Source organism: Macaca nemestrina, chromosome 7 (genome assembly GCF_043159975.1).
Source record: "Macaca nemestrina isolate mMacNem1 chromosome 7, mMacNem.hap1, whole genome shotgun sequence".
Taxonomy (NCBI): domain Eukaryota; kingdom Metazoa; phylum Chordata; class Mammalia; order Primates; family Cercopithecidae; genus Macaca; species Macaca nemestrina.
In genome coordinates, this window is record NC_092131.1 from 144,735,608 (window position 1) to 144,763,201 (window position 27,594).

Consider the following 27,594-nt stretch of genomic DNA (forward strand, 5'->3'; position numbering starts at 1 on the left):
GGGCTGCACATAGTGACTTCCTCCCAGAAGCTACAGCATAGAAAGAGGGGGAAAAGAATAATTTCACAGTGGAGAAACCTGGCAGACACTAACTGTGCCAGGCATAAGCTTTATGAAGATCAATATCCGTAGTGATAAGTCACGTTGATATGTCCTTTGATGAGAAGGGCACTTTATCTCTGTGGTCTTCTTCCCAATGCCCCTAATCCCAGTCTAATCGTGAGAAAAATATCAAATTCCAATCCTAGCAAATACCCAACCAATACCCTTCAAAACCATCAAGGTCATCAAAAACAAGGAACGTCTCAAACCATCACAGTCAAGACATGACAACTAAATGTAGTATCCTGGATGGGATCAGGGAACAGAAAAAGGACATTAAATAAAACTAAGAAAATCGGGATAAAATGTGGACTCTAGCTAATAACTTATCAAAAATCTTTCATTAATTATGGCAAACCAAATGTTTGATATTGATAATAGGGGAAATTGGGTGTAGTTTCTGTACGATCTTTGCAATTTCCTTATCAATCTAAAGCTATTCTAAAATTAAAGGGGTTTTTTTTAAAGCAATGCCAAGAAAAGGGAGGCACCAGACAGTGAAACCCACTGATGTACTCAGTGTGGTCACTCCAGTGCTGCACACCCAACTCCTGACTCACCCGCCACCTCTGGCATGTCGGGCGGCCAGCGCAGAGAAACTCACATCATTCAGTAGGTCATTGGGCACACATGCTGGTCAGGTCTCAGAACACTGCTCTCAGATTATGCCTCTGCCAGGAAGAACAGGGCAAACATCTCCCTGGGCCAGTGAACACAGAGCATCACCTCACAGGTACATAAAGAGAAGCCCAGCAAGTCTCCAAGCTCAAGGGACTAGACAAGGTAGGGTGTGAATATGAGCTATGTGGTGATAATTTATGAGCTGTGGACAGTTTCCCACAAGCCAAAGAGTAGAACTAGAGGACTAAAAAACCGCAAACTGCCATCTTATGGAAGGAAGAAGGAGCAAGCCGGGAGCTGGGCAACCATGGTAGACTGACCCTCCCCAGAAAACATGCTTCTCCAAGACAGACATGATAATTGGAGGAAAAACGGAAGAACTGATGTTAGTCACAGAGCAGAACGGGAGAAACCAAATAGGAGGGAAAAAAAGAGAAAGGGATTGAGAGCAAGAAATGAGTACCAAAAAATGAGATATGAGACGGAGGCAATTATATAGAACAAGATATTCATTACACTCGTTTAGCCATAGGAAGCCACAGTGGCAGGAAACACGGACTGGGGTGTTATTGTGGCTGAAAATAAGTGGTAGCCAAGTTAAAACACTCTTAATAAGCACCACCTGAGAACCCAGCAGCCCTGACCCACAGGCAAGAAGGCTCCTCTCCTCCCCAGCAATGCCTCTTCCCAGCTTCTCCTCTCTTGTAAATGCTTCCTCCTTAACCAGCCACCTAGGTGTCTCTGATGGTGTCCCCAACATCTCAGACAACTTGGACTGCTGCTTCTACTACCAACCGCCAAAGGCTCAAGCCACCTCCGCCCCGTTCGTATGTAAAGCCAGTGCTGTCAAAGCTCTGTACCACTTAGCTGAAGACAGTGTCTGCCACCCAGTGACAAAGAACCAATCCAGAGACCCACCCAATACCCAGGAAACACCTCCCTAGACCCTTTCCCATCACCTCTCCTTCACAGCAGCTGTATTTTCACATTTAGATGATTTTTGTTTTAATTAATATTTGTCTCCATTATCCATCTGTAAGATCCACGAGAACAGGGGCTATATTGGCTTTTGCTCACCTTTATCCCCCCGTATATCTGGCATAATGCAATTGTTTATGAATTAAATGAATAAATGAATGAGAGAGACTCCTTTTCCCCAGCAATCTGGAATCCCCAGAAGGAAAAAAAAAAAAAAAAAAAAAAAGCAGCACTATTTCAATTCTGAGTGACTAATGTAGAGTTTGACATTGGAGTCAGTTTACCCATAGAAATGGCAGTATAGGCTGGGTGCAGTGACTAATGCCTATAATCCCAGCATTTTAGGAGGCCAAGACAGGTGGATCACCTGAGGCCAAGAGTTCAAGACCAGCCTGGCCAAGATAGGAAACCTCATCTCTACTAAAAATACAAAAGTGAGCTGGTGTGGTGGCGCACACCTGTAATCCCAGCTACTCAGGAGGCTGAGGCATGAGAATTGCTTGAACCCAGGAGATGGAGGCTGCAGTGAGCTGAGATCCCACCACTGCACTCCAGCCTAGGTAAGAACAAAAAAGAAGAAAGAAAAAAGAGGAGAGGAGAGGAGGGGAAGGGAGGGGAGGGGAGGGAGAAAGGGCAGTATAAACAATGATTAGGTATTTGGTGCTATTAAACAAACTAGGTATGTAATGGTGCAGTAATAAATAATACTGAGCATTCATTGTGCATTTACCAAGTGCTAAGTACTATGTTAAGCACCTTATATGCACTATTCAGCAACCCTGCCAGGTAAGTATTAATTATCACCATTTTGCAGGTGAAGCAACTGAGGCTCAGTGGTTAAATCACTTGCCCAAGGTCACCAGATAGAGCAGAACCAGAAGTCATCAGGGCCTGTCTGAGTCCAAAGACCACTCTCTTCATGACACCAGAGTTCAGCTATACCACAGCTACTATTGTAGCTGAACTCGGGAATAGATGTTGGTTGGGGGCCTGGAACCTAACCACCATTTATGACACTGAATCCTCAGGAAGATGCATCCTAACTCCAAACAATCAATTAATTGCAAAATAAGCTTTTAGAACTCATCTGGTTTGTAGGTTGGGGACCACTTGCAGAGGATTATGAAGAGAAAGGAGGCTGAGGATGTGGTTTCCAGGTAACCAACCCTCCAGCATTGACTGAGCATCTGTGTGTGAACCCCAGCAGTAGAGACAAGCTCCCAGGACACTGTGATACCAAGTGCCTTCTGAGAGCAGCGTGCCAGTCTGTAGGCTTTCCTGGAGTATAGAAGCAAGATGGCTGCAGGCAGCTGGAGGCCCAGACACCAAGAAGGCTATCTTAACAGCAGGGATAGAGGGGTCATGAGAGGATGCTGGCTTAAGTAGAAGGAAGAGCAGGATGCAAAGGTCTAGCCAGCGCTCGTAGAGGAAAATGAGAGTGTTCCTGATGACTTTGAAGAGGTGGTGAGTTGGGGTTCCAACAGCACTGGGAACAGAAACATCTTCTGCCTAAACAAGCAGTGAGAGCAAGTTACCATCCCGTAACTCTGAACCAAAAAAAGAGAATAGTCGGTTTCCAACCCCACATGTAAACAGCTTAGAAGTTGTTACTCTCATCCTTACAATTAAAAAAGAAAAAAAGCTGAGCAAATCGAAGAGGGGGTGGCTGCTTCAAGGGGCTAACACAGGGACTAAAAGAGATCAGGAATGTGGAAGTACCTTTTCAGTTGCAGTACACTCAAGAACTAGAAGGCATCAAATCCATATTTCTGTGGGTTTTTTCAATCTAATCTCCGATATGTGAGGACTACAGAGACAACAGTAGCTCAGTCTCAGACAGCAGGTGCACTCACAACACAGAGGCTCCAGAGCAGGATCCCACAGCCGGCGAAGGGACACTCAGGGAAGCAGCCACCATCACTAATCCCACTGGATGTTCCCTGGGAGAAAATCAGGAGAGACTAACTTTGTTCCGTTTTCTGGCAGGGCTACTACAGAAGGAGCCCAAAGAACCGTGATCATGCAGCTGGATTTCTGAAAGGCATCATCAGCTTTCCCTTGGGGGCTTTGGTTCCACGGACATTTACCAAGAGCACGCTCTACACTGGGCCCGTGCCAGGCACTGAGGGAGACAAGAGTGATGGAGAATGCATGAAGGCAGGAACAACCCCACCTCCAAATGGGGCTCAGAGATAGCTGGAGAACTCATTACTGCAAGAGGGTGGGTAGAATCTGGAAGGCTTTAAGGGAAGGAATCTTTTAGCAATTTAGTGGCTTAAAATGATACAAATAATCAAGAGGCAACAGGGCTGCATTCCTGATTTTAGGGAGACTCTGTCTCCTTGCTTCTTCCTGCTTCTAGAGGCCACCTGCATTTCTCAGCTCTTGGTCCCTTCCTCCATCTTCAACGCCAGCAGCGTAGCATCTTCTCTGGCTTTGCTTCTGTTATCACATCTCCTTCTTGGGTTCCAACTCTCCTGCCTCCCTCTCTCCCAGATTATCTCCCCAGCTCAAGGTCCTTAAATTAAGCATATCCTTTTTGCTGTGCAAGATGGCATCGTCACGGATTCCAGGATTAGGATGTGGGCATCTTTGGAGATACACTGTTCTGCCTATCATGTAGATGGAAGAGTCAGCCTCCAGGAAAGAAAGAAAAAGGACTTAAACGTTCAGATGGAAGCTGGGATGAGATAAGGAGATGTATTTGTTTTCAGCTTTCCCAGTTCTAACTTCCCAAGGCTGCTGCCTCCTGCCATGGGTTCCATAAGACACCATTCATCTGCTCTGTCAAACGCCCCAGAAGATTCTTCACTGTGCCTTTACCCAAAACCACACAACCACTTAATGGTGGAATGGGATTTATGCCCATTCTCTCTCACCCCCAAAGCCTGTGTCCTTAACCACTAGAACTTCGGAAACATAGACAATGCAATAGATGAGAGTTTAGGAATCAAACAGATGAGCAGGCTGGAATCATGGATCAAGTCTAACAAAAATGAGGTTTAATAAGGAGAATCTAAAGCCCCTAACCCTAACCTGGGCCTAAGAAACCAATCATTTGATTGTAGGGTGGATGAGATGTGAAAGCAAATCTTGGTTTTGGTGGGTTGTTTTTGTTGGTTTGTTGTTTGTTGTTGTTGTTGTTGTTGTTTTGGTTTTAAAAAGGTGTGAGATGATTGGCAAACACCACGGTGACCTCTGGAAACAACACATCTAGTTTCAACAGGGCAGGGCAGTTAACCACACTGCAGACTCCCCTTGAGCCCAGAACAACTCCACGCAGCTGTCTCAGAAGCCTGTCTCTTCACCTAAGTACTGTTCCTCACCGCACTCACCCCTAAGCTTATCTTTGGTGCGATTATCTTGATTTTCTCTGTATACATAAAGGGATGACTGTTACTGAGTAAATATGAGACGGGATCCTCGACTCTCGGATTTGCAAGAAACCTGCCCTTATTGCCGGGCTGACATTAGATTCCCTTTTCAAATCTGCCTGTGATGGACGGCCAGTCCCGTTTGCCTTCCTCAGAGCCTCCGAGGAACATGCAGGGAGCCCGAAGGATGAAGGGGCCACCGGCACAGCAGCCCCCTTAGCAAAGGGAACCAGCTGGTGCTGCTGTCAGCTCCCTGCCCAGCTGACATAGGCAGCCCCCTCTGCTTGAGGCTGATCAGCAAGAGTCTGGTTTACAAAAAACAGCAGCCAGATTATATTACATCCAGATCACTTTAGTAAACCTTCTCTTCACATAGTGCCTTCAAGTCACTTGAGGCTTTTTTAAGACTTTCCGTTTCTGTTAGAATATTACAAATGACTTCATGAGATCCACAGCCCCGGGTACTACAACACACCTCATGTGACTGCAAATGGGACACTGGAGGCATCTCCTTGAAAGAGCCACAGAAAGTTCCCTGTAAAACTGATGCCAACACTCGGGGGTGAAAAGGCCAAGCAGGTGCCCTGTGGCGGCCAAGCAGGCCCGATGGTAGAGAACCCCCACAAAAATCTACCCAGTAATACGGTGGTCAAAAAGGTCACGAGGGATCAGAAAGTGTTTGATCTACTTTTTATCACTGAATGAGGGTATGGGAAGAAACCTAGTTAGCTATGCGTATCCTCTAAGTAAAATTTCTGTTAATTTTTTAAAAGAAAAGAGAGAAAAGAAAGAGTGGCCAGGAAAGAGTGGTTTCCACACTGAGGTGCTGGCCGGTGTACGTAGAGTGGCTCGTGCCTGTAATCCCAACACTTTGGGAGGCCGAGGCAGATGGATCGCCCGAGCCCAAGAGTTTCAGACTAGCCTGGGCAACCCCTGGGGGCAACCCCTGGGGCAAAACCCCATCTCTACAAAAAATACAAACATTAGCCAGGGATGGTGTTGCACACCTTGTAGTCTCATCTACTCAGGAGGCTGAGCTGGGAGGTTGGCTTGAGCTCAGGAGGTCATGGCTGCAGTGAGCCATGATTGACCATGCCACTGCACTCCAGCCCAGGCCACAGAGCAAGACACTGTCTCAAAAAAAAAAAAAGAAAGAAAAGAAAAGAAAAGAAAAGAAAAGAAAAGAAAGAGAAAAAGAAGGCGGCCAGGTGTAGTGGCTCACGCCCTAATCCGAGCACTTTGGGAGGCCAAGGTAGGCAGATCACAGGGCCAGGAGTTCAAGACCAGCCTGGTCAACATGGTGAAACCCCATCTCTACGAAAACTACAAAAATTAGCTGGGCGTGGTGGCACACACCTGTAATCCCAGCTACTCAGGAGGCTGCAGCAGGAGAACCGCTTGAACCTGGGGAGGCGGAGGTTGCAGTGAGCCAAGATCTCACCACTGCACTCCAGCCTGGGCGACAGAGTGAGATTCCATCTCAAAAAGAAAAAAAGAAAAAGAAACTGGGATACTAAGAGATGGCACTGGGTACAGAAGGAGGGGAGCAGAGCTGGAAGCACAATCAACTCTCATCACACATGAATACCAGAATGGTTGTCACGTGAAAAGGAGATTAAACTTGCTCTGTATGACTTCAAAGGTTAGAACAACGAACACAGAGTAGAGGTGCCAGGGACACAAACTCCACTTCAATCGAAAGGGGGAAATTAGCTTTCTCACAGAGATGCGTCAAGATAAACCAGGCTGTTTCAGGAGACAATGAGTTCCCCATGAGTTGGAGGAAGGCAAACAGGGCCTGGCTATCCATTCACAGGCAGGTTTGAGAAAGGAGTCCCGCATCAGCCAGGTTCCTGGGAAATGTGAGAATCAAAGATGCCATCTCCTATTTACTCAGTCAACAATCATCCCTTAACAGATACAGACAACATGAAGATAATCACACCAAAGAGGCCAGAAGGGAGCACAGTGAGGAACAGCATGTAAGAGAAAAGAGGACGCAGAGCCACCACAGAACAAAGGATTTTCTCCAGATCTTATCCATGTTTTATCTGTACAGAAAAGGTCTTGAGGATAAAAGGTTCCCTGTGGAGTGAAGCTGCCTCCGCCTGCAGCTAGGATGAGGGTGGTTCGGGCCACCCACTAACATCCACAGCCTATGAAACTCCGGCCTGGACCAGAAATAAATGAGAATCTCAGGAGTGACTTTCAGGCACATCACCAACACCCATCTGATGCCAATACAAACTCTCCAAACTGTCATCAGCTGGTTGCCCTCTTGGCAGAGGAAGGAAGTCAACCCAAACCTGTCCCAAAAGGAAACCTGGGAATGTCACACAACAGGAGGCTCTGAACGTTAGCAGGGCTTTGAATGCTAGATAATCGACAGCCAACACAGAAAATATGAGCGCTGATGGAATTTTCCAAGAAGTATTTGATGCTCTTGTTTAAAATAAGTAACCTTCCAGGACCAGGAAAGGGGTGGAAGACAGCACCAAGGCTCTCAGCGAAGTTTTGTAAAATATTAAGAAGCTCTATACAGCAGCTGAGCCAAAGGCCAATGGAATTCTCCACGTCAAAAGAGAACGAAAAAAAAAAACTAGTGAGATCTGGTCCAGGTATGGTGGCTCACGCCTGTAATCCCAGCACTTTGGGAGGCCGAGGTGGGTGGATCACCTGAAGTCAAGAGTTCGAGACCAGCCTGGCCAAAATGGTGAAACCCCATCTCTACTAAAAATACAAAAAACTAGCCTGGTGTGCGGGCAGGTGCCTGTAATCCCAGATACTTGGGAGGCTGAAGCATGAGAATTGCTTGAACCCAGTAGGTGGAGGTTGCAGTGAGCTGAGACTGTGCCATTGCACTCCAGCCTGGGTGACACAGCAAGGCGAAGAAGAAGAAGAAAGAAGAAGGAAGAAGGAAGAAGGAGGAGGAGGAGGAGAAGGAGAAGGAGAAGAAGGAGAAGAAGGAGGAAGAAGAAGGAGGAGGAGGAAGAGGAGGAGGAGGAGGAGGAAGAGGAGGGGGAGGAGGAAGGGGAGGGGGAGGAGGAAGGGGAGGGGGAGGGGGAGGAGGGGGAGGGGGAGGAGGAGGAGGGGGAGGGGGAGGAGGGGGAGGGGGAGGAGGGGGAGGGGGAGGGGGAGGAGGGGGAGGAGGAGGAGGTGTAGGAGAAGGAGGAGGAGGTGTAGGAGGGGGAGGAGGAGGAGGGGGAGGAGGAGGAGGAGAAGAGGAGGAGGAGGAGGAGAAGAAGGAGGAGGAGGAGGAGAAGAGGAGGAGGAGGAGGGGGAGGAGGAGAAGAAGAAGAAGAGGAGGAGGAGGAAGAAGAAGGAGAAGAAAACTAGTGGGATCTGGACAGTGCATGGCACAAATATCAGAAGAGCTAAACTGCAAGTTCCCTTAGGACAAGGACAACCAGATCTGGTTTTGACTCCCCAGAGAGAGCACGGCTGGTATACGAGAGAACGTCCAAGTGAACAAATATCAAGCCAGCAGTGAATCCAAGAAAGGTGGAACAGGAAGGTTCTAGACAGCTGTGATGATTCCGGAGAAAATCAGCTCATATTCTAAAAAGGAAAACTCTGAGACTGGCTCATGTCAGGGAAGTCTCTGTGTCTATGGATGGAGTCCAACATATGACACTCTTCAGTCATATTCGGATATTAAGAAAACATGGCCAATATCACCATCCAACATGGTATAAATGTAATAAATTTTAGTAAGATCCTTCAAAAGTTCTTTCTTAAAAAATGTGGTCTTTGTGGTACAGGAACAATTATGTTCTCTAAGCTGTTACAGATTATCTTCAGATTCTTGTATGAAAACACCAACACCACATATTTATCATCTTGTTTTCAAGCAAATCGGACTTTTCTCCGATTTGTCACTGAATCTGACAAGATACAAACGTGATGGACTTCAGTCTCTTATTAAGGATTGCATTTTATTTTTCAGCAAGAGAGAAAAGAAGCTAAAGCAACACAAATCCATCTTGATTAATAGAAGATTTGAAGGGCACTCCCTATAAGCCATGAGAGAATGAAGAGGTAGAAGTTCAGCATTTTGAAAAACCAGTGTAGCCGATAATATAGCCTCAGATATTGTAGACCGAATTTATTTGTTCTTTCTCTCAATTGTTGTTACTGGACCTCTTCATACTCACTCCTTCCTCCCCACTCCACACGCGTACACATGTTGGGACCACACAGACAGTCAAAATGCCTGCCTAGAGAGAGGTGGTGATGGGAAGGCTTCCAGAACACTCTACCATCTGCTGACATAGCCAGCGACATGGAGTAGAAGAGGGGAGAGAAGATGGCAGTCAGCCCTAGGGATCAAGCCTCATTTAGGTCAGAAGGCCAAGGGTAGGAAATAAAGCCCAACAGTGGTATAAACCATCCTCCATATCAACTAAGGAACTAGGGTTTACTGAGGAGCTATCATGAGTCAGGTACTGTTTTGTGCACTTTGCCTAGGTTCACATTTAATCTTCTTAATGACATGTAAAATAAGAAAACTGAAGGACAAGGACTTTAAGTAATTTGATTGTGAAGCTGACAGCTGACAGACCTGGGATCCTGACGAAGTCTGTCTCACTCCACAGTCCTCTCTTGCCTCCTTTCCTAGACCAGGCTACCTCCAGCCTGGTCCTCACGCTGCAAATGATCCCCTCAACTAAGACAGGATTCCACTTCCTCGAAGTGGTGAGTTCTCACTGGTCAGGACCCCAGACCATCTCGGTTGAAGTACCTTCTGGGCTAACGGCTTGTGCCTTTAATCTTCCAGAATGGAAGGATCGTTGCCATCTGTCAGGCTCGCAAAGGGCGAGGTCCTCACACTAGGCATCAGATGAAGACGCTCTGCAGAGAAATTCCTGTTCATCATTCCCTTCCCGCTTGACTTTTCAAACCAAGCAGCAGTTTCATTGGACTTAATTCTCTATTTTTTGCTTCTAAGAACTCCTCTCTGGTTAGACTCAACTTAGAACTTCTACTCTTGTTTTAGCAGCTTCCAAATGTCTAAAAGTCCTAACAGTCCCAGGCCCACTTGACTCTTCCTAAGAGCTCCTGACTTACATGGTACATGGAATCACAGTCAACTCCATGCCCTCTGAGGACCTGCAAGCATCCTACCTTCTCCCTCTGCCTTTCACACCACATCAGTTAGTGAATGCTTCCTGTTGATCCTGCCTCCTGAAACCTCTCAGCCATACTTCTCCACCCCATACCACGGCCCTAATTACAGCGATATGCATATCTCAACTGGATTACAGCCTTGGCTTTCTAAGTTAACCCTCAGCCTTCAGGCTTGTTTTCCTCTGACCCATTCTCCCCATGGCCACTGTGATCTTTTCAAATTTGTACTTCAGCCTAAAAAGTACTCAGTGGTTTCTTTCTTTTTTTGCTTTCAGGATAAAAACACAAGCTCCTCAGCATGGAATTCAAGACCAGGCCCCGGACGTCTCCAGCCCATGTGCCTCCCCTGTGCATGCTCTGCACCTACTCACACGTCTCCAAATGCACGGAGCCCCTCTGCTTCCTGAGCTTGCCAGCCCACTTTCCTCAGGCCTTACCTTGCTGACTCTCCCCTGGACTAGATTTCAGACCTTTTGTTCCCTCAGCACACACGCGCGTGCACACACACACACACACACCCCCCTAGTGCTGGCCTCAGCCCAACCAAACACCAAGATTGTCCCTTAACTTATCAACTTGCACACGGCAGATGGCGAGCTCCTGGAAGGCTGAGTGCACCCTTAATCTCCGCGATGGTTAGTTCCTAATGTCCTCAATGAATGCACACATGCCTGAGGGTAGGAAATCAAAAGGTTTTGTGTATGTGTGTGTGTGTGAGAGAGAGAGAGAGAGAGAGAGAGTGTCTCACTGTTTCGCCCAGGCTGGAGTGCAGTGGCACCATCTTGGCTCACTGCAACCTCCACCTCCCAAGTTCAAGCAATTCTCCTGCCTCAGCGTCCCAAGTAGCTGGGATTACAGGCACGCACCACCACACCCAGCTAATTTTTTTGTATTTTTAGTAGAGACAAGGTTTCACCACGTTGGCCAGGCTGGTCATTAACTCCTGACCTCAAGTGATCCATCCACCTGCCTCAGCCTCCTGAAGTGGTGGGATTACAGGCGTGAGCCACTGGGTCTGGCCTAAAGGCAATTTCAAGAGCATACCTCTTTATAAAGAGGGTGTCTATGAACCCCTGCACTGATTGATGGGAAAAAAAAAAAACACTAATGAACTTGGTGCATGTGCAAGCCTGTAGTCCCAGCTACTCAGGAGGCCAAGGTGGGAAGACTGCTTGAGGCCAGGAGTTTAAGACCAGCCTGGGCAACACAGGGAGACCTCATCTCTAAAAAAAACTAAACTAAAATTAAATTAAATTATGTTATCCCAGAAAAGTGCACTAATATCCAGAGGTTTGACTCTGGGAAAACTGTCCAAACTTTGCTTTGGGGCTTAAAAGTCACATTCTTGAATAATTGATTCTTTGATTCCAAAAGGCTTACCTGGGCAGTGCACATTTGTTTAAAGATTCATCTCTGAGTGAGGCATTCAAGATAAGGATGTCTATCAAAGGAAGTGACTTCTGTGTACGAATGTGTGTGTTCATCATCCTTGAGGTCTGGAGCCCCTGAGAAACCTAACTATGTTTTCCTGTTACCCAAATAAACACAACGGTGTGCTCTGCTTTCAGCTGTTTATGGGAAATGGCTTCGTGGGATAGACGATTTTCTTCCTAAGCATCCTACTTTACGCAAGATTTCAGCAGGACACAGATATTTAGTCAGGTCACTTAACTCCTAACTTCCACGGCACCCTCTCACCTCCACATATTTTGCAATTACCAAAGAGAGTAATTTTTTCTGCTGGGCATGGCTGAGGTGGGTGGTTCACCTGAGGTCAGGAGTTTGAGACCAGCCTGGCCAACATGGTGAAACCTCGTCTCTACTAAAAATACAAAGATTAGCTGGACGTGGTGTGGGCGCCTGTAATCCCAGCTACTGAGGAGGTGGAGGCAGGAAAATCACTTGAACCCAAAAGGTGGAGGTTGCAGCGAGCCAAGATCATGCCACTACACTCCAGTCTGGGCAACACGAGTGAAACTCTATCTCAAAAAAAAAAAAAAATTTTTAGAGTAATTTTTTCTAATACTTTCAGATATGGAACAAATTGTCAAGCCCCACCACCCTGCCTTTTTTCTGAGACAGGGTCTCACTGTGTCGCCCAGGCTGAAGTAGTATGGTGGCACAATCACAGTTCACTGCAGCCTCAATTTCCCAAGGTCAAGTGACCCTCCTGACTCGGCCTCCCAAGTAGCTGAGACTACAAGCATGCATCCCACACGTGGCTATTTTTATTTTTTTGTTGTCGTTGAGACAGGGTGTCACTCTGTTGCCCAGGCTGGTCTCAAACTCCTGGTCTCAAGCAGTCCTCCCCTCTCATCCTCCCAAACTGCAGGAATTACAAGCATGAGCCACTGTGCCTGGCAAAATCTATTTTTTCACAATTATTTCTTTAAACATTTTTTTGAGTAATAATAGAAGTAATTCACAAAACAAGACAGATGAGGAGTCTTTTTTCTCATCATATTTACTAAAAACAAAGAAAGGAGGCCGAGCGCGGTCGCTCACGCCTGTAATCCCAGCACTTTGGGAGGCTGAGGCGGGCAGATCACGAGGTCAAGAGATCGAGACCATCCTGGCTAACACGGTGAAACCCCATCTCTACTAAAAATACAAAAAAAATTAGCCAGGCATGGTGGCGGGCCCCTGTAGTCCCAGCTACTGGGAAGGCTGAGGCAGGAGAATGGCGTGAACCCGGGAGGTGGAGCTTGCAGTGAGCCGAGATCGCGCCATTGCACTCCAGCCTGGGCAACAGAGCGAGACTCTGTCTCAAAAAAAAAAAAAAAAGAAAGGAAAAGATGTCCAAACATCAGGTTGCTGTAAGTTATAGCAAGTCAGCCAAGACCTCTTGTAAATGCTAAAACTTAGCTCTGACCGCCTTAACGGAAGGTCTTGAAATTCTTCGTGTATACAGAAAGCCATTCAGGAAGCCCACCTCCTAACAGCAGGGGCTAGTGACAGGACGTCTGTCTGCAATAATCAGATGATTCAACAGTTACCAATTCTACCCCCATCAGAGGGAAAACTCATGCCAGAAGAACAGATGGCCCAACCTTCCAAGTGACCTGTGAATAGATCAGGAATAAGATAATAGTCATAAATTTAAGTTAGTTTACTTAAACTGATTGTACAGGTCAACTAGTACAGTAAACACTAGTATTTGGTAAGCACTCAGTATTTTGATAAATACATTCAGGAAAAAAAATTTGTATTTCAGATTGCATTCAGAGCCCAGCACTAGTGATCACTGGCAATTAATTCAGTACACTCGCTAAAAATTTTTTGGATTTGTACAGTACTTACGTAAGTTTGATTACCATGCTCTCATGTGTTTGCCATTTTTAAACACAGTTTTGAGATAAGGGCCCTCTAGGCCATGCCGGCGTCTGGTTTCCTGAGACACTCACTCCAGGCTTTCATTCCCATCTCAGAACCCAGTCACTACCACTTACCCTACTCTTTCTTCCATGTTACCATGCCACTGCCACTTCGCAGGATTGCAGAATAAATTCCACAGAAAGTTCTAGGCCACTTCACTAGGCTCCTAGCTGAGCCACCCACCTCCACCCTTCTCAGAACCCTTAATTGGCTTCTACCTCCCATCAGAAGAAAACTCTTAGGCCGGCCTGCAAAGTCCAGCATGCTTTGCCCTCCTTCTCTTAGAACCCCCATCCTCATTCCCTCCTCTAGCTATTCTGGCTTCCTTGCTGTTGCCAAAACACACAGAGCAGCTTCCTGCCCTTAGGCCTCATGCCTTAGGGCCTTCAGCATCCCTGTCCCATCTTCCCCGCGTCCTTCCCCCAGGCAGCCGTGCTCTGGAGGCTCCTTCAGGTCTCAGCCTCGTGTTGCTTATCAGAGAAATCCTCCTGGACCATCTCGTAGAAAAGGCCTTGCCAACAGGTAGGATTCTCTCCGCCCCATCCGCACCTTCCAGCTCATCTGGCCACACTCTTCCTCTTAGCACTCATCTCCCACTGATGCACCTCGCCTGTGTGTTTAGTGGGATTTTCTCTGCCTCTGCTTTGCTTCGTGCTGTATCCTTAGGGTGAAAGTAGGGCCTGGCCCACAGGGGGCACTTGGTATTAAGTGAATAAAAAGCATTCATTTGTATTAAACGTAAGTTGTAGGACCACTAAGTTAAAAAAAAAAAAAGAAATAAAAGGTCCATAGCTTATACGAGTGTTCCTGTCTTCTTAGAGCCCTGGGGAAAGGCTCAGCATCTGGGCTGAGGGAGGAGGACATTAGAAGGCACAGAAAGAGCCCTATGAATGAACTGCCTTCTCAGGGTCCACAGCCCCTCTCTGCTCCCCACTCACCAAGCTCACCACACAGCACTGAAAGGTAGGAAAGAGCTGGAGATTGCAAATGACGGATCAAAGAATGTCACAGAAATTCAGGAATCTAGACAGTATCATAGCAGAAAGATTTGAAAAGAGAAAATCTGACCGGGCACGTTGGCTCATGCCTGTAATCCCAGCTCTTTGGGAGGCTGAGGCGGGTGAATCACGAGGTCAGGAGACCAAAACCATCCTGGCTAACATGGTGAAACCCCATCTGTACTAAAAATACAAAAAATTAGCCGGGCGTGGTGGTGGGCGCCTGTAGTCCCAGCTACTTGGGAGGTTGAGTCAGGAGAATGGCATGAACTGGGAGACAGAGCTTGCAGTGAGCCAAGATCGCGCCACTGCACTCCAGCCTGGGCAACAGAGGGGTGCCTCTCTACCTCTCTATACACGGCCATTAAAACCCATTTTTTTTTTCTTTGAGACTCTGTCTCAAAGAAAGAAAAAAAAATCTTACCTGAAGGCCGGAAAACGCAAAGGTCACACACAGCTCCCAAACTGGAAGCAGCACCTAAGGGTAGCCCAAAGTCAATGGCAGAGTGATGGGAGGAATGAGACACCCGATTCAGAGTGTGAGACAGACAGCAGCCCCCATCCAGAGTAGGGAAACAATGATGCTGATGTCATCATCGACAATGGAGGCAATGGGGTGGGTGAAGTGAAAAAGGCAGCCATCATCTTAACGCCTAATGTGTACACAGCACTCTACAGTTTAGAAAGCACCAATACAGGCTCACTTCAGCAGCACATACACTAAAATTAAAACAGCAGAGATTAGCATGTCCCTTGCACAAAGATGACATGCAAATTCATGAAGCATCTCCTATTTCAAGAAAAGAAATGAAAAAAAAGCACCAATACAAATGTGGCTTTGTTAATTCACATAGAAAGACAGTATGGTGTGCAATGATTAGTATTCCCATTTTACAGGCAAGGAAATCAAGGCTCAGAAAGGTCAAGTGATTTCTTTTTTTTTTTTGAGACGGAGTCTTGCGCTGTCACCCAGGCTGGAGTGCAGTGGCTGGATCTCAGCTCACTGCAAGCTCCGCCTCCCGGGTTCACGCCATTCTCCTGCCTCAGCCTCCCGAGTAGCTGGGACTACAGGCGTCCGCCACCTCGGCCGGCTAGTTTTTTGTATTTTTTAGTAGAGACGGGGTTTCACCGTGTTAGCCAGGATGGTCTCGATCTCCTGACCTCGTGATCCGCCCGTCTCGGCCTCCCAAAGTGCTGGGATTACAGGCTTGAGCCACCGCGCCCGGCAGGTCAAGTGATTTCTTACCCAAGATTACACAGCAAGCAAGTAGCAGAGTTGGAGCTTCAGGGGTCTTACAGCTCCAAGGACTCCCAGCCCTTTTAATCTCCCAATTCCACACGAACTTGATTACCAAGTCTCCTCTCAACATGATTAATAGGAATTTACCCATATTAGGCTAATGACTGTTCAAAAGCAGGCTGCCCCTCTTGAGATCCTCCAAAGATTTACTCCACGACCTCTTTACTTGGAAGAAATTTGGTGTTCTCTGAGCCTTCTTAGGGTGCGCAAAAGCTGAACTGACCAAAGAGAAGTCAAACCTAAGCCTTTTATAAAGGTTGCCTCAGGGCTCTCTGGGAACCCACAGTCAAGTAGCTGCAGAATAACTAAACAAAGCTGCTAGTGAAAAGTATTTCTGTGTGAAGATGCACCCTTTGCAAAAATGTTCACTACAAGGACCCATATTTTTCAATAAGCACCTTCAACATGTCATCACCATAGTTTTTCATAGAAACTTGGTTTCAGAAAACCCGTGACAGGTTCATTGAATTTATTAGAACTGCATTCTTCACTTGAAAATATCTTACATGCTATAAAACATTTTAAAAACCCCGAACATTCATAAATCCCTGACGATGTTGTTCTGCTTTTTTCACCAGCAGGTAGATGTAAACTGAAAGAGGGGGGAAAATTTGCCCTGGTGTTTCAAGAGGTCCAAAGCTGGGCCCTTCCAAGCTCAGGAGGGAGAAGCAAGTGAGAGAAATAAGCTACTCTCCTGGAAATACTGCCAGGCTTCCAGGTCCCTGGCTTCTGGGCTTGGTTAATAAGAACAAGCACACAGGCAGCCTTGAGAAAGGGCTGAGAAGGAAAAGACAGTTCCAGCAGTCACAATCAACACCTTGAATTGCACTGGAAGTAGATGGAAAGTCAAGTCTGACACCCAGCACTAGACCAGGGTACTCCCTGGGCAGCAAACTCTTAGCTCTGGGCATCAGCTGGTGCTATGGGAGGCCCCTTCCCTCTGTGGAAGGCTTGGAGGGGGTCAGAGGAGGTAACCGGGCTCTGGGGCTGTGCATCTGTCCTCTAAAAGGCAGGGGCAACCCCCAGATCCAGGGAAGCAGCCAGCCCTGGGACAGAGCAGGGGTGCCTCTCTAGACACGGCCATTAAAACCCATCGGACACTCCCCCGGAACGTTTCTTTCCTTCTGCACAATGTCACCTCCATCTATTTAGATTGAGTATTTTCCAGCCTGCCTCCAGCCAGCCAGATGTTGCCTTTCAAAGAGTACGTATTTTTCTAATTATTTCCAGGAGAAGCAAAGAGCCTTCAGCCACTGAGGTCTGCCATGGAATTTACTTTTCCCCACAAAGGGCTGCGGGTCAGCCTCTGCCCATTGCTCTCAGTGGGCACACAGGAGGGCAGACTCCAAATCCCTGCAGTCAATGAATCCTGTTTTGAAATAAACTCCTTGGCATCAGTAAAGAGTTAATTCGCCTCCCAGGTTTTGCATTCTGTTTTCTGGGTTTGGGAGGTGGTTTTTAACCTCCTATTTCTTTGCATGGAACTTTACTGTTGTTGGGGGCGGGGAAAGCATTTTAAACACACCTCCATGCTTGCAAAAACAGTATCATTTTCTTAGCGGCAGAGTCTTGGCCCAAATGCTTCCAGGAAACCAGCACGTTGTCCTGGGCCCCAAAGAGGGGCGTTTCAACCTGGCTGACAAAGCTTAGCATGAGTCAGGGGCAGGCTGGTCTGGCCAAGACCACCATGGAGGTTGCCACTGAGCAGACAGACCCCTTCGTCAATAGCTGGCAATCAAGGCTCCTTGAAAGACTTCCCTGACATCAAGTCCTGGCAAGCACTGTGGAAAGTACAGCCTCCAAACGATAGCAAAGGATTCGATGGTGGCCTTTTCTGACATCATTTGAACCACCACCTCCAATTTCTCTAGAAGATTCAGAAAAGTGCCCACCCCTTATATTTTCATTTGAAATAATGCATGTATGCAGTTAGAATCTCCGATGTCTTCTGCCTGCTGTCTTGTCAAAATGATTCAAGCCTGTAGCCCTAAACCCCTGCACTGAGGGCTGGGAAATACCTTCCTGGGGGTGAGATGGCAAAAAACAAAAGGTCCCCATGAGTAACTTAATCTAAGGCAGAAAAGGGCAGAGGTCAGAACAGTTGAAGCCTTTGAACTCTTTACCTCAATGCCATTGGGTACTTAACTTGTCAAACACTTACCAAGCACCTACTATGTGCAAGTCACTGCACCTTCAAGATGGTGTTGGAGACACACTGTGAAACCAACAGAGAGCAGGGGTATTCCTTGGGTTAGGTTCTGCTGCATGTAATGGAAAATCCAAAATAATTTTGGCTTAACCAATAAGATAGAAGTGTGGAGGCAAGCAGTCCAGGGTTGGGATCATGGCTCTGCGGTCATTAGGGATCCAGGCTCCTTTCTTTATGCCCTACTTACTTAGAGCATGGTGTGCTAGTCCATTTGGCATTGCTGTAAAGGAATACCCGAGGCTGGGTAATTTATAAAGAAAAGAGGTTTATTTGGCTCACGGTTCTGCAGGCTGTACAAGCATGGTACCAGCATCTGCTCAGCTTCTAGTGAGGCCTCAGGAAGCTTTCACTCATGGCAGAAGGTAAAGAGGGAACAGGCATGCCACATGGCAAGAGCAGGAGCAACAGAGGTGCCACACTCTTTTAAGCAACCAGCTCTCACATGAAATAGAACAAGAACTCACTCACTCACCATGGGGAAGGCACCAAGCCATTCATGAGGGATCTACTCCCATGACCCAAACACCTCCCACCAGGCCCCACCTCAACATGGGGGATTACAATTCAACATGAGATTTACAGGGGACAAAACGCCCAAGCCATATCACGTGGCTTCCATCTTCATGGTGACCTCACGATCCAAGATGGCTGCTGGACTTCAGCCATTGTGTCCATATTCCCAGCAGTACGTAGAAGGACAGAGAAAAAGAAATAGGGTACATTACCCATAGAAGTCAGTCCCTGGAACCTTTCCACAAGCCTTCGCATTTCACTTACTAGAGCTTAACTCACTAGCCCATGAACAGGAGAAGAGGAGGCTTGGAAATACTGTCTTTTGGCGTGGCACACTGTACATCCTCCAAAAAAAATCAAGCTTTTGGGTTCTGAAGAAGAAGAGGAGAAACAGGCACCGGATATAAAATTAGCAGTCTTTACCACAAAATGCGTAATAAGGGAATTTGAGAATGAGCCAATTTGGAGCGCTACTAAGTTCAGAAGAATTGGTAGTAGAAAAAAGGATACTTATTAAAGGATGAAGGCTCAAATGAAATTATTCTTCAAGGACAACTAAACACTTCATCAGGTTGAAGCTGTTTTGAACAATTTTCCAGAACCATCCACCTTTGAACTGAACATTCGAGGTGGCAAGGAAATGTCTTAGGCATGCTAGAACTGGGGCGCCAGCAGAATCACTTGGGAACTTTTTAAAAATTCACATCCCTGAGACCCATTCTTGGAAATTCTGATGCATGGTTTGGAGTTGAGGCCTAAAATACTGCATTTAGAAAAGAAAAAGGCAGCTGGGCCTGGTGGCTCAATGTATACATCATCCAATTCTACTTCCAGTAATTAACTCTGACCAGAAGAATTATACACACACATCATAGAGTACAAATACTTATATATGAGGTATTTATAATAGTCCAAATATCCATTAATAGAAGATTGGCTAAATTATGATAGATCTATGCCATAGATATATGGAACACCAGGAAGTTATTAAAAACAACCAACAAAAATTTATATACACAGCCATAGAAAGTATCCAAATATATTGTTTAAAATACAAAAATTAGTACCAAAGTAACATAGAGTAACCCCATCTCTCTAAAATAATATAAAGTTACAGAAAAATCTAAAAAAGTTTATCAAATCCTTAAAGAGCAGTTATGACTAGAGATGATAAAACAGAGTACCTTTCATTTAAATAACATATTTCTGTAATGCTTCAATTTTCATTGCAAACAGGCATTTTTTTTTTTTTTTTTTTTTTTTAATTTGAGACAGAGTCTCACTCTGTCGCCTAGGCTGGAGTACAGTTGTGCAATCCTGGCTCACTGCAACCTCTAGCTCCTAAGTTCAAGCGATTCTCCTGCCTCAGCCTCCCAAGTAGTTGGGAATACAGGCAGGCACCACCACATCTGGCTAATTTTTGTATTTTTAGTAGAGACAGGGTTTCACCAGGTTAGCAAGGCTGGTCTCCAACTCCCGACCTAGATGATCCGCCCGCCTTGGCCTCCCAAAATGCTGAGATTAGAGGTGTGAGCCACCATGCCCACACAAACATGTATTATTTTTATAATAAGACAGAAAAAAAGTGACTGGAAGCTCAAATGGGCTTTGAGCATCCAAAACTGTGTGTGCTGCGAAGCCTACCATTTTCTTTTTCGGCAACAAGCTGTCTCAAGCACAGCACCCAGCAAAAAACACAATTCAAACTCAGCTTCCTTCACACACAACTTAACACAGATGGAAGTTATAATCCTTAGCCCAAAGCCAAGCAGAAGCAACAAAAGCATGAGCTACTAACAGTATCAGTTACAGAAAGTGACAAAAGAACCACAATAAGCAGTCATAAGAATGAGAAGAGGCTGGGTGCAACGGCTCACGCCTATAATCCCAGCACTTTGAGAGGCCGAGACAGGCCTGAGGTCAGGAGTTCAAGACCAGCCTGGCCAATATAGCAAGACCCCCATCTCTACAAACAAAAAATTTAAAACTTGACTAGGCATGATGGTGCACACCTGTACTCCCAACTACTGGAGAGGCTGAGGTAGGAAGATGGCTTGGGCCCAGGAGTTTGAAGCTGCAGTTAGCTATGATTATGCCACTGCACTCCCACTTTGGTGACAGAGTGAGACCCCATTTTAAAAAAAAAAAAAAGGTATTAGAAATACAGCAATTTCTACAGCTATATAGTGTAGGAACAAGGAGACTTACATACCTAGAGCCTCTAAGGATATCTCCAATAACAAACAAGATTAATAAGAATGAAAATAGTGAGTTTTACTTAGGGTCTAAGTTTTCATAGAGATGGGGTCTCACCATGTTGCCCAGGCTGGTCTCAAACTCCTGAGCTCAAGCAATCCTCCAGCCTCAATGCTGGAGGCTCCCCTCCCAAAGTGCTAGGATTACAGGCATGAGCCCCTGCACTCGGCCTGCAATCCTCAATGGACAGATTCCATACTCTGCTCTGAAGACAAAACTCAGAGATCTTTACTCATTGTCATGAAGATGTAAAATCAGAATTGTAGCACTGTCCATTTCTTGTGTCTTTCTTGTGTATTTATTTTTCCTATTTTCCCCATACAGAATTTTGTTAGCAAAAAAAAAAAAAAAACTATAGATGACCTGGGTCTTCAGGTGATTAAGCATGGCTTCAAAAAACAAGATTCTACTTTTCAAAAACTAATCAACCAAAATTGTGACCAATAATACAGAGTATTCAAATATGGACTACAATTAGAATTTGGGGATTCAATTAAATATTAAAGAAGTAGAGCATGGAATCATAGTTATTAGAGGCTAGAAAAGGTAGGGAAGAGGGGAGGATAGGAAGAAGTTGGTGAACAAAGTTACAGCTAGATAGGAGAAATAAGTTAATAATTTATTGCACATTTTCAAATAGCTAGAAGATAGATTTCAAATGTTCACAATGCAAAGGACTGACAAATGTTTGAGGTGATGAATATATTAATCACCCTAAAGGACTTCCCTAAAAAGCCCACCTTCTATCTTACTGCTTCCTCCACCCCTCTGAGCACTTTATATAAATCCTAATTTAGCCAATCCTCTATTAATGATCATCACACACTGTATACATGTATCAAAATATCACTTTGTTATCCCATAAGTATGTACAATTATGTGCCAACTAAAAATAAAAGGAAAGAAGAATTTATGAGAGCAAAAATAAAATTTAAAGGGCGTGGATTTTCAAAATAATAAATTTTTAAAAAATATTCATGGTTAAACAACAAAAACATGGACTTAATGCATTTGGAGGAAACTTTGGGGCAATTTTTGTTAAAAATACAAGGCCTCTGCACCAAATGATAAAGTACTGTGTTCTCTATTCAAAATGCTGTTCCCACGTGTTAATCTTCAAGTGGGTTAAAACAATAGAGGTATATGTACCTTCCCAACAACCTGCCGGTTTGAGTCAACTCAGTTTACACCATGACTCCAGCCTGGTTTTCCAATATGCTCAGTTATTACGTTTGAAAGACTGGTTTTTCAAACAACACACTGCCGCGAGGGTCCCACTTTCCCACGGTGCCAGCGTTTGCTTCTCTGGGAGCCGGAGCACACAGTACTTCCCAGCACTGCAGGACCAGGTGCATGGCAGGCACACAATAAGAGCTGGCTTCCTTTCCCCTTTCCCTCTTCCTCCAAATAGAACAGGAAAACGGCGATATAATACAAACCTATAATACCACTTAGTCTTTCTTCCTGGGCTTCCATTCTTCGTTTTCCTATTTCATTATACGGCCATCCAAAATCCCCATTAACAGTAACTTGCTTGCAGGAAACAACCCCAATTTGCATTCAAAGAACAAAAAAGGAAAGAAAAGCATATATATATATATATATATATGCTTTACATATATATATATATATATATATATGTAAAGAAAAGCAGAGGGGAAAGAGGAAATATACCCAAATATTAACATGTGTTTATCTTCATGATAGAACTGAAAAGTTTTTAATTTTCATCTTATACTTTTCTGTATTTTCCAAATGCTTTACAATAAGCATCTTTTTTTTTTTAATCATTACAATTAAAAGTGAAAAAAAGATTGAAATTTAAATGGTGCTGGGTGCGGTGGCTCACGCCTGTAATTCCAGCATTTTGGGAGTCCAAGGCAGGCAGATCTTGAGGTCAGGAGTTCAAGACTAGCCTGACCAACATGGTGAAACCCCGTCTCTACTAAAAACACAAAAATTAGCCAGGCGTGGTGGCACGCACCTGTAATCCCAGCTACTCGGGAGGCTGTGACAGGAAAATGGCTTGAACTCAGGAGGCAGAGATTGCAGTGAGCCGAGACAACACCATTGTACTCCAGCCTGGGCGACAGAGCAAGACTCCATCTCAAAAAAAAGAAAAGAAAGGAAGAAATTTAAGTAGTACAAGGTGTTCCACTTCATATTCTACAAATAATAAAATGGTGATAAAGACTACATAATCAAGAAAAAAAGGCTCGTGACATGTCAAAGGACACAGGAATAACATAAAATAATCTATACCCCACAATTAAAACTATGGGAAAAAATAATAAAATTATCGTGGGGGGTTTTTCTCCTTTTTCTGGTTTCTGTAAAGTGATTCTATTACTTTTATAATTTAAAAATTAGCTTATGAAGTACTATAAAAATTAATGTATAAAATGTACATCAAAAAATAAGTAAGACATCTTAAGGACCCGGTCTTAGTAATTCGCAAGACGAGATACTGAGAGAGTTAGGATCGGGAGCATCCTAATTCAGGAGTCAGTAATACCATTTTCTCCAACACTGCCACTCCGCCAAATGGAGGCAGCCTCCACAAAGGCCTGCGGGTCCCCTGTGGGTCACAGGCTGATGGTGGAGGAGAACCGTGTTGACTGCTTCATAGCAACATTGGCTCCCTGCTTCAAAGCCAGCAATGGTTTACAAATGCCACAGACTCCAGGGCTTTGTGACCTCAGTCTACCATCCCCTGTTCACTTCCCCCTGCAGCTACACGGGCTTCTGGTCTGCTCCTCCTCACATGCCTATGTTTTCTTCCCCCCTAGTCTCAGGTTCAATATCACCTTCCCAAAAAGGCCTTCCCTAAAAAGCCCACCTTCTATCTTCCTACCTCCTCTAACCCTCTGAGCGCTTCTCACAGCTCTCCAAGGAGACATGATCCACAACACTGACCTTTGATCTTCTTGTGAAGATCAATGTAAATCAGTCCCCAGATCGTCTTCGGAAACCCCACTTCTCATCGCTCTGGGCTTTGCTTATACCAAGGCCTAATCATTGTGTCTTAAAAGCTATGAGTTGGTGCACAGCCCGTTCCTACACTCAGCTCTGCCACGCACTCACCACTTGACCTGAGCAAGTCTTTCAACATGCCTGGTGCCTGTTTCCTTACCTATAAAAAGAGGGGATTGGGCTCACTCATCCTGACAGCCCATCCCAGCTCTAACATTTCCACATTTCATGATTCAGAAATATCATGATAAAATATTCTCTCAAAATAATGTGCATGTAAACATACACACTTTTAAATCATAGCGAGAATACTTTATTACTTTATAGCATAGCAGTAACGTGCAACCTTTTGAGAAAAGTTTAACAAGTAGGTCACAGCCAGCAATGCATTCTCTCATTTTCTTGCTAATCCAGTGAAGATGTGTTCAAACGACACATTTGAATGGCAGAAATGTAAATACCGAAGAAACCATATAATAGGGAGAAGGATACAGACTTCCTCTCCTACTGCTAGCTGGGCAGTCTCTGCTTCCCTCCCTCTTCTCCAGGTGAAGAACCATGGGTTCCTTGGCCCTGTTACAGGAAGGAGCTCCAGCCATGTTTTCTCTCTCTCCCCAAGTAGGCCACACTCAAAGGCATGGTGATAGCTCCTTCCTTGTGTTCCTAGAATTCATAAGAATATGGCTGTCTCCACCAGGTGGACTAATGGTTAGTGTAGCCAGGCAGAGAACACTTTTGATGGCTTTATAGCAACATTGGCTCTCTGCTTCAAGGCCAGCAATGGTTTAGAGACCACGGACTACAGGGCTCTTTGACCTCAGTCTACCATCACCTGTTTACTTCCTCCCTGTGGCTACGTGGGCTTCTGATCCATTCCTCTTCACATGCCTATATTTTCATCCCTCCTAGCCTCAGGTTAAACGTCACCTTCCCGAAGAAGCCACGTCCCAGAAGACTGACTTCTTTCTGCAAGACTTTAGGGAACCATGCCCTGAACCCACAGATTGATGTAATCTCTCCCAGTGCTCCAACAGTGCCCTATGCATGGATTCTACATTGGACTATGATTATATGATTTCTGAGTCTTTCTCTTCTCCTGGACTATAAACTCCTAGAGGGCAGAAATCAAGTTATATTCATCATTACGTATCAGCACAACACCTTCCAGATAGCTAGAGCACTGTAATTGTTAAAATTGTTATTACCAGGGTAAGTCTACAGGCTATGGAATCAGAATCCATATCAAGTTTGATACAATGCAATTCTACCACACACCCACCAGAATGATGGAAATGAAGATGATAGGCAATACAGTGTTGACACCAGAGCCACTGGAACCCTCTGCTAGGTGGGAGTGTAGAAAACAGTTTCACATGGTGGCTCAAGCCTGTAATCCCAGCACTTTGGGAGGCCGAGACGGGCGGATCACGAGGTCAGGAGATCGAGACCTTCCTGGCTAACACAGTGAAACCCCGTCTCTACTAAAAAATACAAAAAACTAGCTGGGCGAGGTGGCGGGCACCTGTAGTCCCAGCTACTCGGGAGGCTGAGGCAGGAGAATGGCGTAAACCCGGGAGGCGGAGCTTGCAGTGAGCTGAGATCCGGCCACTGCACTCCAGCCTGGGCGACAGAGCGAGACTCCATCTCAAAAAAAAAAAAAAAAAAGAAAACAGTTTCACAGTATAGAACACAGCTCCACCCCTACTAAGACCCAGCAGTGCTGACCTAGAAATATACTCAAGGAGCCACATACATATACAAAGCATGTACAAGAATGAACACAATTAGGCATATGGCGGCTCACACCTATAATCCCAGCACTTTGGGAGGGCAAGGCAGGTGGATCACTAGAGGTAGGAGTTCAAGACCAGCCTGGCCAACATGGCGAAACCCTGTCTCTATTAAAAATAAAAAATTAGCCAGGCATGGTGGTGTGCACCTGTAGCCCCAGCTACTTGGGAGGCTGAGGCAGAAGAATCGCCTGAACCCGGGAGGCGGAGGTTTTAGTGAGCTGAGATTGCACTACTGCACTCAAACCTGGGCAATAGAGGAGACTTTGTTTCAAAAAAAAAAAAAAAAAAGAGAGAGAGAGAGAGAGAGAACAATTAATAACAGCCAAGAACCAAAAACAACCAAAGTCCATCAACAGTAGAATTACTCTCTGTTCATTCTTGTACATGCTTTGTATATGTATGCAGCTTTTTTTTTGAGACCAATTACTGAGGCATATTTGTACATTAAACTATACAATAAGAAATGTAGCAATATATTTAGCAATGAGAAAAAACAAATTATTGCTACATGCAAATCCATGTATTTCACATCAATGGATGAATTTCACAAACATAATACTAAGTAAAAAAAGTCAAATACAAAGAATACATACTGTATGAATATGATTCTGTTTTTATGAAGTTCAAGAACAGCCAAAGCTTATCTGTGGTGATAGAAACAGAATAGTAGGCAACTTTGTTGAAAAATAACAACTAGGGGAAGCACAAGAAAACTTCTAGAAGATTCTTTGCATTATAATTTATGAACTTTTTACTTTAAAAAAAAAAAAACATTTAACTCAGTTTGTACCATAGTGCTAACCACTTAGCAGCTGCATGGTCTTGGGCAAACATCTTAACCTTAAGCTTCAGTTTCTACATTTGAAAATGAGGATAAAAACAAAACCATCCCCTACTTGATGGGAATGTGATGAGAATTAAATTAGGCAATGCACATAGAGTGCTTAACATGATGCCCAGCACAGGGCAGAGCCCAATATACAACAGCAAAAATAGCAGCAGCAAAGTTCTACTGATGTCTCACTTGGTACCAGGCACTGCTCTTAGCTTTAAGCCCTTAATCACTGTGCAATACACCTCGCCCATCTCCTGTTCTTATTAACAAGTCAAGGCCAGACGCAAAGGCTGTGACCTGGGCATTCAGTAGCCATCTGTGCATAACACGAATCACAACATTCATTTCAAGAAGGATGAATCACTAGTTATGCTGCTGCTGAGGTTTCAAAGAAAAGAAACTGGCAGAAGTCACACATTGGGATTATTTAGCTTCAGAAAGCATAAGCTGCTTTTTGCAGAAGCAGGAAGATTTTATTCTGGTGAAATCACTCATGTTGAATTGAGGACTCATTTGGGAACTGAAGGAACTTATCTTTCTTCCCTAAGGAAACAGAAGAGACAACTAACACTCTGTTAAAAGTTATTCATGTTGACTAGCTAAATTTACTACCTTTTAAAGCAGTTCAGATTTAAAATTAAAATAATTGGGTTTTTTTGGGGTTTTTTTGTTTTTTGTTTTTTGTTTTTTGAGACAGAGTCTCACTCTGTTACCCAGGCTGGAGTGCAGTGGTATGATCTCAGCTCACCACAACCTCCACCTCCTGGGTTCAAGCAATTCTCCTACTTCAACTTCCCAAGTAGCTGGGATTACAGGCACACACCACTACACCCAGCTAATTTTTGTATTTTTTAGTAGAGACAGGGTTTCACCATATTGGCCAGGCTGGTCTCGAGTGATCTGCCCACCTCAGCCTCCCAAAGTACTGGGATTACAGGCATGAGCCACTGTGCCCGGCCAGATAATTGTTTAAGTACATGCTTACTGTGTAGTGACTGAAAATGTTGCTCATGAAGCAAGGGGCTCAGATCATGTAACATCTTCTCCAGTCACACCACTCGGAATGCTCCTGACTGTGGACACTAAGCAGGGTCAGATCTGGTTAGTACTTGGATGGGAGATTACAATAGGTCATTTGTA

General features: G+C 45.1%; 1 protein-coding gene and 1 pseudogene across 4 annotated transcripts in view; one reads left to right on the forward strand and one right to left on the reverse strand.

Annotated features, from left to right (window-relative positions):
* The window catches only part of LOC105489700 (cingulin like 1), a 175,644-nt gene that overhangs the window by 128,828 nt on the left and 19,222 nt on the right, over positions 1–27,594 (reverse strand). The gene's annotated exons all lie outside the window — the stretch shown is intronic.
* Positions 15,274–15,373, forward strand: LOC112428762 (U6 spliceosomal RNA; annotated as a pseudogene).